Genomic DNA, 6,000 nt, shown 5'->3' with positions numbered 1-6,000 from the left:
AAAGAAGAAAGAGGGCTTGAACCACTAGAATCCTAGGCTGTGCGAACTGGAAGGACCTCTGCCCACTGCAAAATCCCTCGCGCAGGCTGCAGGCCCAGCTGAGGTCGTGCTGTGGGGCTGCATCCTCCACTCTTCCCTAGTGGAGTGGGTGTGATGGAAAAAAGGAAGGTGCCCCAGCATCTGATTATAGAGAGGCCCCCAACCTCCCCCAAATCAGGGCAGTCCCACTGGACCAACAGTTGTTGCAGGCCCTCGTGCATGGAACGGCGCCAGCGGTGCCTGGTTCACAGGGGGCCGGATCTGGAACTGCAAAAGCTCATATGCGAGGCAGGATTCTTCGTTGTCAAATCTTATTTTATAAAGACAGAAGCTGACGTCCAGAGAGGGGGAAGAGGAAGTCATGTAGCAGGTTAATAGCAAACTGTAAACTAGAACCCAGGTCTCCTGAGCCTTACCCTGCCCTCGCAGGAGGCTGCCTGAGTGCCCTGTTGGCTGACATTACTGAGTTTGGTCTAGGGAAGACAGATGCTTCTTTTTAAAAAATATATTTTTATTGATTTCAGAGAAGAGTGAGAGAATGATAGAAACATCAATGATGAGAGAAAATAATCGATTGGCTGCCTCCTGCACGCCCCCAACCTGGGCATGTGCCCTGACCAGGAATTGAACCATGACCTCCTGGTTCAACCTCTGAGCCACACCAGCTGGGGCAAGAGACGCCTCTGACAAGACACGGACATTCACGCCCAGGCTGGCATTTCACTGCAGGACAGAGTCCCCCATCCTGTAAGGGTCTGTTATTCATGGATTTTCTTAGTCCCTGGGCTCGCTTGGTCAACTACTATGTACAAAGAAGGGAATAAAACTTTAGAAACGCATAACCCTGGAAAGAGCTATGGGCAGAAAGTACAGAAGCATAAAACAGAATTCTGGACAGATTTATGACAGAGCCATAAATGGCAATACAGGGAAGCTGAGCCACACATCCCTTGAGGCTGATGGGAGTGAAGAATAAGCTCCTCCCATGCATGTTTGATAGGCCACTGTCCAACAGACTATACCACTGCACAAAACAGATGGTCATTCTGATCTAAAGTGCCAATTTCCATGTGGGCATGATAACCATAAACAAAGTAATTTTTCACCCTGATACTCACTTGGTTGAGGAAAGAGACAGGAGGTGGTGGGATTAGAATCCAGATCTCTCTGACTCTAAGAGTATGTGGTTGATAAGGAGCTCACAGCAACCTCCATGTTGGAAGTGCCATCTTGGTTTTTGGAGCTCCTAAATGGATATGTAGACTCTAGCTGTGCTGAGAAAAGTCATAATTGGTGTTACATATCAGCCAGGTGGTAGGAAATGGGAAAAAGTCTCTCGGAGGAGCTGGGGCCTCCTTTCCCTAGGGCCTAGGCCAGGGGTGGGCAAACTTTTTGACTCGAGGGCCACAATGGGTTCTTAAACTGGACCGGAGGGCCGGAACAAAAGCATGGATGGAGTGTTTGTGTGAACTAATATAAATTCAAAGTAAACATCATTACATAAAAGGGTACAGTCTCTTTTTTTTTTTAGTTTTATTCATTTCAAACGGGCCAGATCCGGCCCGCGGGCCGCAGTTTGCCCACGGCTGGCCTAGGCAATGTCTTCCACAGCCGTGTGTGGATCCAGCTGGATGGGACTTGCAGCCTCCATCATGGGACCCCAGCAAATATCTAGTCTCCTAGGCTGATGGCCTTCTTGTGGCTCAGCATCATGAAGGGCGGCCACTTCCACCTCCACCTAAGTGTCTGTTTCAAGGCCGGCCAACCTCTGTGGCATGTTCTACAACTTTCACTGATATTTAGTGCCTTTCATCTTCATCCCCAGACTTGTAGGGAATTCTGATTTTGGCTTACAACTGTAGGGTCTCCCATCTTTTCTCTTGCCTATTTGGAACATTCTTTTTCTTCTAAAATATATTTTATTGATTTTTCACAGAGAGGAAGGGAGAGGGATAGAGAGAAACATCGATGAGAGAGGAACACCTATCAGCTGTCTCCTGCACACCTCCTACTGGGGATGTGCCCGCAACCAGGGTACATGCCCTTGGCTGGAATCGAACCTGGGACCCTTCAGTCCGCAGGCCAACGCTCTATCCACTGAGCCAAACCGGTTAGGGCGGAACATTCTTTGCTTCTTTCTTGCTGTGCGCTTAGTTAATTGTCCAAGAAACCTGGCTGCATAGCTTGTGTGGTGCTAGCTGGCTCAGAGCCACAGTGTCCGTCTGCACTGCCCAGCCCCTGGAAAAGCTACTGCTGGTGCTCAGGTTTCAACCTCCCCCCTGGTGTTTTAAGACCATAATCTGCACACACAGTTTTTATTTGTGTATTTTTCTCAGGGCTCTGAGCTGTTGGAAGCCATTACTCACAATTTAATTTGGTGGAAATCTACCTGGATACTCAAGGTTGAGTTAAATTTACCAACTATTTGTAAGCGCCTCCCTCATGCTCCTATTTGTAAGATGGAGGGAGATGGAGAGCAATTGAAACCTAAAACTCAAGTATTCAGCAAAACATTGGTGAGCCCCACCTGTCTGTGCAGCCAAGCAACTTTACTTGATGAAGTGATGCCACAACCTGCTGGCTGCAAATGGTAGATGTAACCTTAAAGAGGGCTCGGCATGCCAAAGCCTGGGAAGCAAGCTGCTTTCCCTGAACAACGAGGAGGCACATGTCTAAACAGAGCAGGCACTGTGAAAAAAAGGCATCTCTCTGGCTAGGAGGCGCGAGCAGCTGATTTGTCCATAGCGTCTGGAGACATCACTCCTAACACTGCACCCTCCACCCAGTCCAGCCCAGCCCAGCCCACCCCACCCAGCCCTGCCAGACAAGGAACTCTCTCTGTAGTTGTTCTCCTTTCCTTCCTTGTGTCTGCACTGGAATATGAGGTGAAGCCTGGTGTCAGAGGCCTGGTCTTTGATGGACACCTCCCATCTTTAGCATGACACACCCAGGGACATAAGCCTTCACATGTGTTGACTGTGGGTTTTCTCTTTAACACTCAAGAGAACTAAAGAGGGCTAGTGTTATTCGACAGTTGAAGTTTCTTTAGGGGGAAAGGCACTTTCTTCTCTGATTTGCACCTGCTCATTCAAGAGCAAGAAAGTGGAGTCCTGCCTGTCCGAGAAAGTGTTGGGCTAATAGTGTTTGAGGGAAGAGGAAAGTTACCAGATGAAACAACGTGTGCCTTCCTGGGAGAGCCTGGGCCTGGGAATGTGCTGCCCTGGCCTACCTTTGGAACAAGCTGGAAGAACCATTTGTGGGTATCAGCAATAGTGGGTCTGCACACCAGGAACTTCTTGAAGATGCTAAAAAAGTATTTTCTCACTCTGCAATTACACCATGCCCGGCATTCTAAGTGGGGAGACTGGGCAACATGTGTCTTTTCAGACCATTCAGGGACCATAAATTCTACCAAACAGCACCGCCTTTTCTGGCTTTGCAATTAAAATGGCACTTTACCCGTAAATGTAGGGCAGTAACAATAATACTATCTTGGGCTAAACTGGCATCTTTGTCTTAAGAGTTCATGGCACTTCCTTTGGAAGGAAGGGATAAGTGTAACTGTTTTCATTTTAGTGACAATGAAATGAAGGGGAGAAGAGGGTATAGCACAGTGACCATAGACACATGTATCAGTATCAGACTAAACACAGGCCACGGTAGCTGGCAAATGCAGGGCAGTCCAGCAGCTGCTGGCCTCATCCCAGTGTCAGAGGACTGGGCACAACAGACAAGGCAGAGGAGCAGGCAGGAACTCGAACTCAGAGGGCACAGCAGGAGGAGACATGTTACATATGGAGCTCATCCTTAATCCTCCTAAGGACCCTGTGAGTGGCTTTCATTCTACACGTGAAAAAACAGTCCCAAAAGTTCACCTATTCAGGAACCGAAGGGCAAGTCTGTCTGACAAAAGCTATGTGTTCTGCCCCCACACCAGCAGGACTTCTGTAACTTCACAAGGCTGAAATCCACTGCGTGGACAAGGCTGCCTTTAGCAACAGAGCCTCAGGGCTCCATCTGAAATTCAATTAGCTTAAAACTGCTGCCAGGAGCCACTGACACCTAAGGGCGGGGTCCATGATGGTCTCAGACTTTGGGGTGGCAGTGGGAAAAAGAAGTTACTTTATATATGAAGTCTAATTTTGGGTGCCTTAGCTAACCTTAATCCATTTCTTGTACTCGGTATAGAAAGCTCCTGTACAAAGAAGCTCTCATCTGCTTCACCATATATAGAATAAGCACCCATCACCAAGCGTCCTTTAAGAGGTGACATAGTCTTTGGTCCAAATGAATTGGGTCTATCACTTCAATGAAGGATGAAGAATTTCTTACTTTCAGAATGTATGGCTGTGTTATTGACCTACAAAGGCCTGAGTGAGGCCTGCAGTGTGGTTGGACTGGGCTGGGCTGGGGTTCATGTCTTTATACGTCACATGCATCTTTCTCATTAGCTGCTGCAATTGATTTTTTTTTTTATTTAATGCTGAGGTAAAAAAATATTTCATGTAGTTAGCCATTTGCTACCCCACATATATTAGAAACATTTAAAAAGGAATTCGTTTCTTCTTAGTGAGAAGCAACTCTCAACATGTAATAAAGATCAAAGAGATGTTTTTTTAAAAAAGGTTGGCCAGCAGTTAAGTATATCACTGTCTTTGTTCCAGGTTTACTGTATGTATTGCTGAAGTGAGCAGTCATTGATTTAATCTCTCTTCTTGCCCCAGTCTTCATATAAGAATATTAAGATACTAGAGGCCCAGTGCACAAAATTCGTGCACTGGGGGGGGGGGGGGTCCCCCTCAGCCTGGCCTGCACCCTCTCGCAGTCTGGGACCCCTCAGGGAGTGTCCACCTGTCTGCTTAGGCCCGCTCCCCTGTTCCAAGCCGACAGTTGGAAATCCCTCTCACAGTTCGGGACCCCTGCTCTTTACCGCCTGCCTGCTCGCCGCTCCTTAACACTCGGCTCGCCGCTCCTTAGCGCTGCCACGGAGGCAGGAGAGGTTCCCGCCACCACCACTGCACTCGCCAGCCGTGAGCCCTATCTTTCTGTGTAGTTGTCTGTGGGCCAACTGCTCTCTTCCTTCTCATTTAGGGCGAGCAGCATCTGAGGGCAGAGCGTGCTGCTGTGGAACACAGAGGGCCACCCGGAGCTGAGAGGAGTGGTCGGGCCCTTGGGGTGAGAGGTGGACACAGAGGACACTATCTCACCCAATTGTGGGGCAGGCTGGCCGGCCTTCATCTGCCTGACCCCACCCAGGGTGGGGCCGAGCAGGGTGTCTGCCTCTCCATTCTCCATCCTTCTGTCTGTGACACCTGTCACTCTTGCCAGGCCTCCCCCAAAGTGAGTTCAGCTCAATTCCTGAATGTAAAAGGGCATGGGGGGGGCTCCACTCCAGTGCCCCCTGATTCCCAGCGACAGGACCTGGTCTCAGGACGGTGGCCACAGCTGCAGAACATAGATGTTTCAAGAAAAGTTGGGAATGCAGACTTTCGTGAGCGCCTATTCCAAAAGGTGTCAGTTTATTCACATTGTGGCAAAGACACCTTCAAGAGTAACATAAGTGGGTAAAGTCAGGGCCAAACCAGGCCATTTCCTCATCTAATCTCTCTGAGGCACGTAGACAGAACCAAGTCTCAGCTCTTCGCAGGACACTTCCGGGTTTTTTTTTTTTAAGTCTAAAGGACAGTAGTCTGTCTCCATTCTTATTCTTTGGGATTTCTACATCGTCGGATAAAAGCATACGTACCATGGGGCAATCCTCTCGAGATACAATATTCCAGTTGCACCCATGTGACGATGACAGCACCCCTCAGAGGGAGGGAGCCAACAGATGGGGAGCAGGGAATTCTGAAAACCAAAGCAAAGGTTCAGAACACAGAAGAAGTCCTTGGTGTTCTGCTGAGAAACTTGGACTCCTTCCTCTGGTCACACACCTGTCACACGCCAGGCAATCACTCAGAA

The sequence above is a fragment of the Myotis yumanensis genome, unplaced genomic scaffold (genome assembly GCF_028538775.1).
Source record: "Myotis yumanensis isolate MYYU_CA2020_CCGP unplaced genomic scaffold, mMyoYum1.0.hap1 SCAF_3, whole genome shotgun sequence".
Taxonomy (NCBI): Eukaryota; Metazoa; Chordata; class Mammalia; order Chiroptera; family Vespertilionidae; genus Myotis; species Myotis yumanensis.
The sequence above is the reverse complement of the archived record's forward strand: the minus strand, read 5'-3'. Positions refer to the sequence as shown.